The 12,141-nt window shown below is 33.0% G+C and overlaps 1 protein-coding gene and 1 long non-coding RNA gene across 5 annotated transcripts in view; one reads left to right on the top strand and one right to left on the bottom strand.

Moving 5' to 3' along the window:
- The window catches only part of LOC118188514 (uncharacterized), a 146,107-nt gene that overhangs the window by 50,351 nt on the left and 83,615 nt on the right, over positions 1-12,141 (bottom strand). For 2 of the 4 annotated variants that reach the window (XM_035358949.2, XM_035358950.2), the window contains exon 2: positions 1,923-2,005. The exons of the other annotated variants lie outside the window; for them this stretch is intronic. The gene's annotated coding sequence lies outside the window, so the exon portion shown is untranslated. The remainder of the gene's footprint in view (positions 1-1,922; positions 2,006-12,141) is intronic. 4 annotated transcript variants of the gene reach the window in all.
- LOC146999536 (uncharacterized) overlaps positions 2,444-12,141 on the top strand; it is a 123,431-nt gene continuing 113,733 nt past the window's right edge. The window contains exon 1 of the long non-coding RNA XR_015044269.1: positions 2,444-2,877. This is a non-coding gene — a long non-coding RNA (uncharacterized LOC146999536). The remainder of the gene's footprint in view (positions 2,878-12,141) is intronic.

Raw genomic sequence — 12,141 nt, 5'->3', positions numbered from 1 at the left:
TTATTATTTCTTCCTTTAAATCTTCTATTTCAGTACATATATTTTTTATTCTGATTATTTGGCTATGAAACGTGTTTTCTATTACTTTTCTAGAGATATTAGAGTTCCAATTAATTAGATTAATAGTATAAAATGGAAATTCCTTCTTTTATCATATAATTTAATTTTGCTGTGTTTAATAATTAGCAGGTCTAGGTATTCAATAGTATCTTGATTCGTATTCCTTTTATTAAGTGTTAAACTATTTGGGTAAATTTTGCATTGCTCAAAAGTAGAATTATTATTGAAAATTATAATATCATCTATGTATCTAAATGTGTGTGCAAATAGCTTTAATTAATTCAACTTAGTTGGAATTTATATTCATAAGTAAAAAGAAATAGGTTACATATTTGTGTAGAAGTTATTTCAGTTAAAATCCTAATGGATGGAACGTATAATATTTGAAATATTAGGTTATTTGAAAGGCAAATTACACTAGAGTTGCCTACCTAAGGGAAGGGATACCTTCATGGAAAACTTTCTAAGAGAAACGTGCTCATATTCACATTACGCATGAGAAAAATCGCAAAAATTATCAATGCAGTCAGCTAGTTCACCTGGGATTGAAACTTGATCAAAGTCCCAACATTCAGCTATTTGAACCAAGCCAATGGTGACACTTGAGAAATTTATTTCTAAAATTTTAAAGAAGAATGAATTTAGAAAATTATGAAAGTATTCATTTTAAACTACCCATTACGAAGAAATAAAAAATGTATTTAGACACAATTAAAATTTTGTATTGAATTAAAGGCTTTTAATCTGAATTGCAAAAATTCTGAATTAAATAATATTTTGAAAAATGCTGCTATTACTTTAAGTCTTGTTACAAATGTTAAAATATAGTTATTTACAAATTATTTTATACTTTTCCCCCTCATCATTTATTGATGTAATATTTCGGAAATGAATTTTAGATTCATACTATAATTAATTCCTAGCTCAAAAGTTGTTTAATTTGACATTCGGTTCTTAATGTTTGGCAACTATTAGTTTTTAAAGTAACTGATTTTAGGTGTGTGTGTGCGTGATTATGGCAAAGCCTCGCGGGCTATCTGTCTAAGGGGAGGGATGCCTTCGTGGAGGATTTTTTAAGGGAAACTGGCTCGTATATACGTTACGCATGGGAAAAACCACGAAAACGCCCATGCAGCCAGCCCCTTCGCGGGATTCGAACCTCGGACCGAACTACCAGTGTTCAGCGACTTTACCGCTCGGCCGCTGGCAGGCCCAACTGGTTTTAGGATTACTTCTTCGCAAAGTCTACATTTGAGAACTGAATTGTACTTTGGTGACTGATTTAGCTGCATAAATTTTACTACCCTTCTGCCTGGTGTAACATGAACGCGATCCAGTATTCCTCACTAAATTGTTCACAAAAATACACTTTCTAAGGCAAACAGATTTCAGCTGCTTTATTATAATAGATTATCCAAACATGCTGACCAATCAAACCTACTAATCAGATTTAGAAATTTCATGAATATTAATGAGTGTTTTATATCTTATTTTATCATAATATGAACCAATTTTATGTTTCAAAATATCTTCACTGTACATTCACAGGAACTACTCATAATCAACTATGTTACTTAGTAGCGAGACATAAGTTAATATTTTCTCACATCTTTATTCAACAAACATCTGCCTGAGATGAGATTTAGACTTCAAAAGTTTAGCATGCTTTTCATAAATAAGACGCGATTTTATAAACACACTGTTAGCTGTGTTTTTTATCAAAGATCTTCGTGCTAGAATAGATGCTGACAAAAGATACAGTTTTGTTTATAACAGAACGCCACAAATCAATAATTATTAGAATTAAATATTATAGTGCAAACGTGGTATATAAATGTTATATTTATTAAAAAAATACTTACTTTAACTGAACGGAAATTTTCCATTGAAAATGGAGATTGCGTCAAACTTCAATTTTAGCTGAGTTTGTTTAAATTAGTTTTATCTGAAAAGAAATTAAAATAATTTAAAACTTATGTATTAATTATATTAATACAATCAAAAATTTTGTTCTAAGCTATAGTTTTGACGTTTACTGAACGTCTACTGAACTACTAACAGAGTCTTTTCTAACGTTAAGGCAGTAATTATGTTCATTACCTTAAACTACAAGGGTATTTATCATTTTAGTTATCTGGTAAATATTGTCATTCTGAAAAGCAGTCTTTACTTAAACTCCATGTTTAAAATTTGAATTTTAACCCATATATTAAAATTCTTGGGGGGAGAAGAACCAAACGATTTAAAAAGTAGTAAACGTGAACCTCATTTTTGATAAAATGTATCATTTATGTAGTTTGTAATAAATATATAATTCAATAATGCTTGGTATTCATTAGTATAATAGTCATTCATTAGTAATTCAATATAATAAATGTAGTATCCGTAAGTGCGACACAACCACCAGAGGGCCTCACCGATGCGCCAGCAGCGAGGTGAAAGATGAGTATGACATAGACAGAGAGACTCTTGTGCTATCCCACGCGAAGGTGGTGAGCTGCACGTGAAGGTGTAGAATAAGGAACTGTAGTTTTCCACGCGAAGGTGGTAAATTGGACTGTACTGTTTAATACATCAGCAAATGCGAGTAGGCACTAATCGGTTATGTGATAAGACTGGTAAAAGCTATCATAATCCTCTTTGTATCAAACGGCACTTGTATTTAATCTAATTTGTACCTTTTCTGATTATCTTTATTAAATGTTCTGTGGTGTGGAAAACAAAGTTGGAACTGTTATTTAGCATCTTCAACTCCCCTACTACAGAAAATCTGGGGGCCTGTCCGGGATATTTGGATATTTGGATACTTCAGAGAAGGTACTGTGAAAACTTTGCTTTATTTCTTTCTTGAAGATAGTGATACTTTTGTTTCGTTTTTAAAATGAGTTTCCTAAATAATTTAAAGAAAAGTGATTTAATAGTAATTGCGGAACAAATTGGACAGACTGTTCCAGAAAATGCTAAAAAAGCTGAAAGTAGAAGAATTATCGAAAATTCTGATGTTTTCAAAACGAACGTTGAATTTGTTCGTGGCGTCGTCAAGTCGATCGCAGAGGATCGGACGCCTAAAACAAGTAATGAACTCTATTTGTTAGAGATCGAACGTCTTAAATTAGCTCAAATTGAGAAGCAGATTGAATTAGAAAGTTTAAAATCACAATCATTATCGAGTGATAGAAGAAACGCGCAGACTAGTGTTGAAGATATTATTAAAAGCGTCAAAACACTAACTATAGCTGTACCTCAGAAACCGGAAGCTATGCATTTGTTTTTTCAGTCACTTGAGAAAGCTTTTACTACTAAAAGTGTACCAGTGGAGTTAAAATCAGAAGTGTTGATTAATATATTAGGTGATAAATGTAATAATGTTCTAACGTATGTTTCTGAACAAGAAATCGCGGATTATGATAAATTAAAAACTCTAATCTTGAAAGAATTTCAGCCAACACCGCGTGAGTGTTTGAACAATTTTAAAAATGCGCAGAGACATTCATCTGAATCACATGTTCAGTTCGCGTCTCGACTCAGTGCAACTTTCAATTATTATTGCAAGTTAAGAGAGGTAGATGACTTTAAGAAATTGTGTGATCTTATTGTATCTGATAAGTTGTATGAAACTCTTGATTCTAAAACAAAGGAATATATTAGTGTTCGGGAGGGTCAAAGTTGGTTCCCACCTAATCAATTGGGAAGAGAATGTGATTTATTTTATTCATCCAGGGGTAAATCTTTAGTTGATACCAATAACACACGAATCGAAACTCCAGAAAATAAAAAGCTTAATTTTTCCAAAAACAATCTTAGAAAAGCTCAGAGCAATTTCAAGGATTCAGGGAAGTTTGTAAATCAGGGCAGTAGTAAACCAGAACGTATTTGCTATGTTTGTGGGAGTAAAGGGGAATTATTTCATTTTGCTAGAAATTGTCCCAAACGGTTAGGAAAGGAGGAAAGTTTGTCTCCAAAAAAGGTATCTGGGTTAGAGATTGACTCGGATAATGCAGCTAGAAATAAGTTAGAATTTATTGAACTGTTGATTGATGGTAAAAAAGTAAAATGTTTAATAGATTCTGGAAGTGAATTGATAGTTGTGAAGAAATCCCTTTTTCCGAATAAATTATCAAATGGATGTATAGAACTCAAAAGTTCGTTTGGTCACGTGGTTAAAGCGGAAACGGCTAAGTTTATTTTTTCTTTATGCGAAAGCAAAAAACAAAAAGAGATTGAAGCAGCGATAGTTGATGAATTGATAACAGACTGTATTTTCCCCCCTTCCTGTCTAAAAATGATCTGTTGTGACCAGGTGATGATTACGCAATATGAAAATGATTCCGTCTCTTCGGAAAGGAATTTTTTGTCTTTTATTTCTGCAGCCATTGAGGGAGACAGCGAAACAGATTTATGGCATATTAAAGATGAAGGATTACGCAATACCGTTTCCACTCTTATTAATGAGTATAAACCGTTAGAAAAGCCGCGCAGTACAGACTTAAAAATGAAAGTAATATTAAAAGATGATATTCCAGTTTCTCAGCGTTCGAGGAGAATTCCTTTTGCTGATCAAAAAATTGTTGATAATCAAATAGATGAATGGTTAAAGGATGGGATTATAAAGCCGTCGTGTTCAGAATATGCTTCGCCAATTGTTTTGTGTAGGAAAAAATCGGGCAAGACACGAATTTGTGTTGACTTTAGGCAGTTAAATAAAAAATAGTTAAGGATTCTTTTCCTATGGCACAAGTAGAAGAAGTTTTAGATCGTTTAGGTGAAGCAAAGGTTTTTTCGACATTAGACTTAAAGAATGGTTTTTTTCATGTTCCAGTTGAGGAAAACTGCACTAAATATTTGGCATTTATTACTCATTCAGGCTTGTACGAATTTCTAAAAGCACCTTTTGGTTTGTGCACGTCCCCTAGTGTGTTTCAAAGATTTATTTATAATGTGTTTAGAGATTTAATTCGGGATGACACTGTTGTTACTTACACGGACGATTTTATTATTCCAGCACGAAATGAGAAAGAAGGCTTAGAAAAGTTGAAACACGTTTTAGAAGTAGCCAAAGAATATGGTTTGGAGATTAATTTTAAGAAATGCCAATTTTTGAAAAGAAAAATAGAATTTCTCGGGTATGTTATTGAGGATGGTACAGTTCGCCCCTCTACTGAAAAAACCAGGGCTGTTCAAAATTTCCCGGAACCCAAAAACCTTAAGCAGATTCAAAGTTTCTTGGGCCTTACTGGGTATTTTAGGAAATTTATTGCCAATTATTCAAAAATAGCGAAACCATTAAGTGATCTTCTTCGTAACGGAGCAGAATTCAAATTTGGGCCTGAACAAAAAGATGCATTTAATAAATTGAAAGAACTTTTATCCACAAGTCCGGTTCTTCATATTTTTAAACAAGGAGCACCATTAGAATTGCATACAGACGCAAGCAGTCATGGTTTCGGCGCTGTATTGCTACAAAAGTCAGATGATGGACAGTTACACCCCATTTACTTCATGAGTAAAAAAACGAGTCTCCAACAAGAGAAGCTATCTAGTTATGAGCTTGAAGTTTTAGCTATATTAGAAGCTCTAAAGAAATTCAGGAATTACCTTTTAGGATCTAAGGTCAGGATAGTTACGGATTGCGATGCTTTCCAGAAGACTATGTTCAAGAAGGATTTAACTCCTAAAGTGGCGAGATGGGCGTTACTTCTAGAAGAATTTGACTATGAAATTGTTCACAGATCTGGGCAACAAATGAAGCATGTGGATTCACTAAGTAGGAACGCGGTCATGATGGTTACTTGTTCTCAGGGAGAAATTACAGCCAAAATTGCAGCTGCGCAAAGAAGTGATGAGCGTCTCCAGTTGCTAAAATCCTTAGTCGAGCAAGGACTAAAGAAAGATTTTCTAGTGAAAAATGGAGTATTATACAAGTTTGACAGAGGTCATGAGTTACTTGTGGTACCCGAAGTATTAGAGCTAGAAATCATACGTAGTATCCACAACAAGGGACATTTCGCAGTGTCTAAAACAGAAGATCTGCTGAAAACCGACTTTTATATTCCTAACCTTAGAAAACGAATTGAGCAAGTTATTTCAAATTGTGTAGAATGTATTTTGTGCGACAGAAAACGAGGTAAGAGCGAAGGGTTGTTGAATCCCATACCAAAAGATAGTATCCCTTTGAGCACTTTTCATATCGATTTTATAGGACCATTACCTTCGACAAATAAGAACTACAATCACATCTTAACCGTGGTTGATGCATTCACAAAGTTCGTATGGCTCTATCCAGTAAAGTCTACATCAGCTCAAGAGGCATTGCAGAAGCTGAAACTGCAACAATTAACTTTCGGTAATCCTTTGAGAATTATAAGTGACAAAGGTACGGCGTTTACCTCTAAAGACTTTGAAGATTACTGTAATCAAGAGAAGATCCAGCACATATTTACAACTACAGGCGTTCCTAGAGGAAATGGACAAGTGGAAAGAATTCATCTCACTCTGATTCCAGTCCTATCTAAATTATCCATACATGATCCAACCAAGTGGTACAAATATGTTGGCGATATACAAAGGATCTTAAACAGCACTAAGAGCAGAAGCACAAAGAGTTCTCCATTTGAGCTTCTCACTGGTGTTAAAATGAGAAATCGAGAGGACTTAAAGATTATGGAAATTCTTGAAGAAGAAGAAAGAAATACTATGATGAAAGATCGAGAAGATATGAGAGAAGAAGCAAGAAAAAACATTCTAAAAATTCAGGAAGAGAATAGAAAAACATACAACAAAAAGATGAAAGAGGCACAAGTATACAATGTGAACGACTTAGTTGCCATACAAAGAACGCAATATGGAGGTGGTCTAAAGTTAAGGCCAAAGTTCTTCGGTCCATATCGTGTAACAGCGAGGAAAGGCAAAGATCGTTACCAGGTGGAAAAAGTGGGACACCATGAAGGTCCTGGATGTACCACTACAGCAGCTGATCTCATGAAGCCGTGGACTTCTACTATATAAAACCATGTGTGGTTCTTCCGCACTTTTCTTTTTGTTTTTTTCCCTTTTCTTTTGTTTTTTTTTTAAATTTATTTTCAGGTGCTGTCTTGATGTTCCAGTGTTGCTGATCCGTGTTTTCGAGGACGAAAAAGCGTCAGGAAGGCCGAACTGTAGTATCCGTAAGTGCGACACAACCACCAGAGGGCCTCACCGATGCGCCAGCAGCGAGGTGAAAGATGAGTATGACATAGACAGAGAGACTCTTGTGCTATCCCACGCGAAGGTGGTGAGCTGCACGTGAAGGTGTAGAATAAGGAACTGTAGTTTTCCACGCGAAGGTGGTAAATTGGACTGTACTGTTTAATACATCAGCAAATGCGAGTAGGCACTAATCGGTTATGTGATAAGACTGGTAAAAGCTATCATAATCCTCTTTGTATCAAACGGCACTTGTATTTAATCTAATTTGTACCTTTTCTGATTATCTTTATTAAATGTTCTGTGGTGTGGAAAACAAAGTTGGAACTGTTATTTAGCATCTTCAACTCCCCTACTACATAAATATATAATTCATTTTCGGATAGGACAGCTGATCGAATACCCAGAAAAACGTTATGTATTTTGAATTTCTTCCCAACTTTCTCAAATTTATGTTAATGTATACTTAACTTAAAGAGTTTTGCAAAGGATTTAAAATGCTTGATTTTACTTATATTATAGATGATGTGTATATTTAACCGAGCGATTTAAAAGAGTAATAATGCTTCTAAATAATATGTATATATTCATTTCATTTTAATTTATATAATTTATAACAAATGTAATTGAAATAACTTATATAAAATTACATTTTATGAAAATATATTACTATTATTCTAATTAATAAACTAGGTTTCAAACGCTCATATTATGCCCATGGATATAGAATAACTGTTTGATTTAACTATTTAGTCCTTTCATTAGTCTTCTTGTGCTTTATTAGCTGTGTTATTAATTAAACATACTTTCTCTTGCAATGTTTCGTATGTATGTAACATTTAATATAAATCAAATGTTTATTTTTTTTCATTTTAAAACTTTACGACTTTATTACCATATTCAGATATTTAACGTGGTTGCATATTTTCAGAGTCTTGAATAAATTTCATAGGTTTAAGAGTTACATGGATTTATGACATTTACTGATGGAAAATCAAAGAGAAAGAACATTAGAGTACTTAAAATTTTTAGTCAGTTTTCGCGTGATAAATTCTAAAAACATGCGTGCCTTATATAAGATACTTCATTTTAAATTCTCTGTCTTAAGATAACACTTACATCCTTATCTTAGAAATCTGAAAAAAAAATTCAAGATTCAGTTTGCTTTCAATATATTGGATTCGATGTGCTATCGGTAACGATATCTAATTACTAAATTCTGTTTGAGTATTGAATTTGTTCTTTACATTGCATCTTTTACTGAAATATAAAAAATTAAATCAAATGCAAAGAAAGGTACAGAAGCTTCGAAACTTGCCTTAGTTTTATTTTTCAGAAGATTTTAATTTTTGTTTCGCTGAAGTAAGATGGCGTCAGATAATACCTTCAACGATTTATAATATATAAATCTTCTGATACTGTAAAATTATTATAACATTTTGCTTTTTAGTGATGTATTTTATTGAAATCTCAAAGGTAATGCATATATTAATAAAAATTGAAAATTATTTTCATGAGTTTCTGAAATTCCACGTTCGTATGTAATTGAGTTACTTCAGTTTCAAAAATATTAATAATATAATTTCTTTCCATTTGTTTATCAACAGTATATTTCATAGTAATCCATGCTATTAACAATTTACAGAGGCAATAAGAATATAAATACCTAGTTAATTTTCTGCTTAAAAATCTACATTTATTGTTAGAGTAACTTTAAATCAGAACTCCATATTCAAGCAAAAAATTAGATTTAACCGAGCCTTGTAACATAGACTTAATTAATAATATCACAGAGCAACAAAGAATATAGTTGTCAGTAATTACATCTTAAATAATCATTCACATATAAATAATAGGACATGTAATTATAGAAATGTTAAACAAACATTTTAATCCTTTATTTTTGGGTTATAACATAATACAAAGCTGCTTTTGTTAGTGCTAAAAATTATGAGAAATGTAACTAAAATGATAAAACTTTAAAGCATTCTCTGCAGCAAATAATAAATCAAAGGATTAACTGAGCCGGATCATTCTGTCTCATTTCTTCGAATTCAGTTCAGTCGCTCAGTTTAGAAATTTTTCATTCACCATTGCAATAAACTTTAGATGAACTTCTTTGTAAAATCTTTTTCTAAATTACAACATTAAAGCAAACACGATACATGTACAGTTTCAGTAGGGATTAGCAACTATTCACTTGTCTTGCAGGCTTTGTTGCAACAGGACATAGAATTTTTAAATTATTGCAAAAGCCTTTTTTTAATATTCAGCATTTATATGCTTTGTCTTTTAAGTGGGAAGCAATGGTTGAACACAAATAAGAAAAAATGGGAACTAAAGATTTATTAATTTAGATTAAACTTTCATGATTTCTTCTATAATATTTCGTGATAATGGGCTTAATAATCGTAAGACCCATATAGATTGTGCTCTAGACTAGTTTGTCATATTCTGTTGCATATTATATATGACTATAAATTTTGATAAAAAGAAATTAAGATACGTTTTGAAATTTATTTCGTACCAAACCAGTTGCAATGCTACAAAATGCAAAGTAAGAAGGAAGTTTCTTAAGATAGGAAAGAAGTGTCGAAACATGTAAAAATGCTTCTGAAAAATACAAAGAGTAAAAATAAAAAATTTTTTAGGCCTAGAAAAGATTTGAGCTTAAATTCCGACACTGTGAGCTTAAGAAGGTTTTCCGTTTTATATCCATTACTTCGGAAGAAATAATACAAAAGGTAATCTACTTATGATAAAGAACTATTTTTTTCTTTTTAAGTCCATCGTAAGAATGGGTTTGTAAAATCACAGATTATGCAGCTTGCCATGCCGTTAATGTCAAGTCACAATCATGAATGTGCAAAATCGTTGTTTGAAGAAACACACTTTTAAAGATTTGTAATGCCGTTTCGGGCTAAAAAGAGAATGATAATATTTCGATAGCAAATTTTTATACACATAATTCTGTTACGGTGAGAACTCCATATTCGAGCAGAAATCTAAAGCAGAATCTAGTAATAAACATTGTAAATATCACAGATATAGTTTGTATCAAAGTATAATTTACATTAAAATGAAGGAGAATTGGTTTTAATCCGTGACAAAATCACGCGCACATTAAACAGATGCTGTTGTCTATTGAGATATATAACACCTTGCGCATCTTGTCAATGTTGTAAAAGTATGTAGCTCAGTAAGGCATAAGTTAATCATTGAAAAAAAATTTGCCTGTTGTAATCACATATTTCAAAAACTGTTCTTTTATGCTAGGAGTGTCATAAAGAAATCTAATAATTCTGAAGAACGTCTGACAGAAATATCTGACACATTACTAACATTTGTGTTTTAATTTTCTTTATATCATAATATATTTTCGTATAATGTCACTTTTCTTTTAACACAATTTTATATTCAAAAGAAAAATGCATGATAGAAAAGGGTATATAAAATTTTAAATAATTTAAATTAAACCTTAATTTTACTAAAAGATTTTATTTCATGAATTGCAGCAATACATGACATTTTTATTTAAGAAGAAAAGCAAAATATCTGTAATTTGTTAGGACGCATGCATACTTGAGAACGAATGAGATACGCAGGGAAATGTGCTCCCACCCGCTAAATGAGCATTATTCTTGTCTAATCCAGAGTATCTCAAAAGGTTGCTGCCAAATTAACATGCTGGTCTGTCATAGCATTACAAACAAGATTTACATAGGAACTGGTGTCTGAAAACGTGAAAGGCGACCGCTAGAGGGCAATGTACGCAAGCTCTTGGGTGAGTGGGAAGTGCGATCATTTCAGGCGAGGACGATGCACGATAAGGATGAATCGATTTACCAACTCAGTTCTGTATGGGCATTTTGTGGAGAGAGTGTTGCCAGATATGATTGTAGACGTTCCATATGCTATACGCCGAAATATTTGGTTGCAGCATGATGGAGAACCTGCACATTTTAGCAGCATTGTGTATAAATACCCCAATAGGGCATATCTTGTTTGCTGAATTGGCACAGGCGGATCTCTCTCATGGCCATCGTGATCTCCCGACCTGACTCCGCTAGATTTATGCCTGTGAGTATACATGAAGTACATGGTGTACGAGATGACCGTAACATCGGACATGCATCTCAACGCCAGGACTGTTGAAGCGGCAGCACGTGTGCGTGACACACCTGCCTATTTCGAACGGGTTCGTGAATCCATGCGTCGACGTTGTGAAGCATGCAATTTGGCGAATGGAAGGAATTTCGAACATCTTCTATGATTTAAACATGTTCTTTAATAAATGTCATATTAATATCTCTTTCGACATCCTGTCTTTCTTCCCCTCTACGCTTGCGAACATTGTCCTCTAGCACTCGCCGTTCGCATTTTCGGACGCAAGTTCCTATACAAACCTTGTTTGTCATAGTATGACACAACAGTATGTTAAGTTTGGCAACGAACCTTTTACATACCTTATAGAAGTAAAAATGTAGTTTACGGGGCAGAAGGAAACTAGGTAATACTTTGATGTGTTTGTTTTATCAGGAGAATGATACTGAGGATCATTTCCTTTTATCCTGCTGGAAGTTTAGTATCGTGGCAAAAAAAAAAAAAAAAAAAAAAAAAAAAAAAAAATTATTTTTCAGAGTTAACAGGAGAAACAAGAGATTATAATATTGTTTAGTTATAGAACTCAGGATAAGCGAGAAACCAGGCGAGAAACGAGACATACAAGCTTTTCATGTTTTCAGTGCTCAGTTCTAAAATTCACAATAACTTTTGCAGTTTTTCTAACCATGTAACGTCATTTTTTGTATTTTTATCGAGTATATATAGCGAGAGCAGGGTTTATAGTTGCAGCTACTTGCCAAACATTTAAGTGACACTGAATGAGAAGTCGGATGA

The sequence above is a fragment of the Stegodyphus dumicola genome, chromosome 1 (assembly GCF_044657685.1).
Source record: "Stegodyphus dumicola isolate Sdum_Otavi_A_Nest chromosome 1, ASM4465768v1".
Taxonomy (NCBI): Eukaryota; Metazoa; Arthropoda; class Arachnida; order Araneae; family Eresidae; genus Stegodyphus; species Stegodyphus dumicola.
Note: the sequence above shows the minus strand (reverse complement) of the source record. Positions and strands in the feature narration are given on the sequence as shown.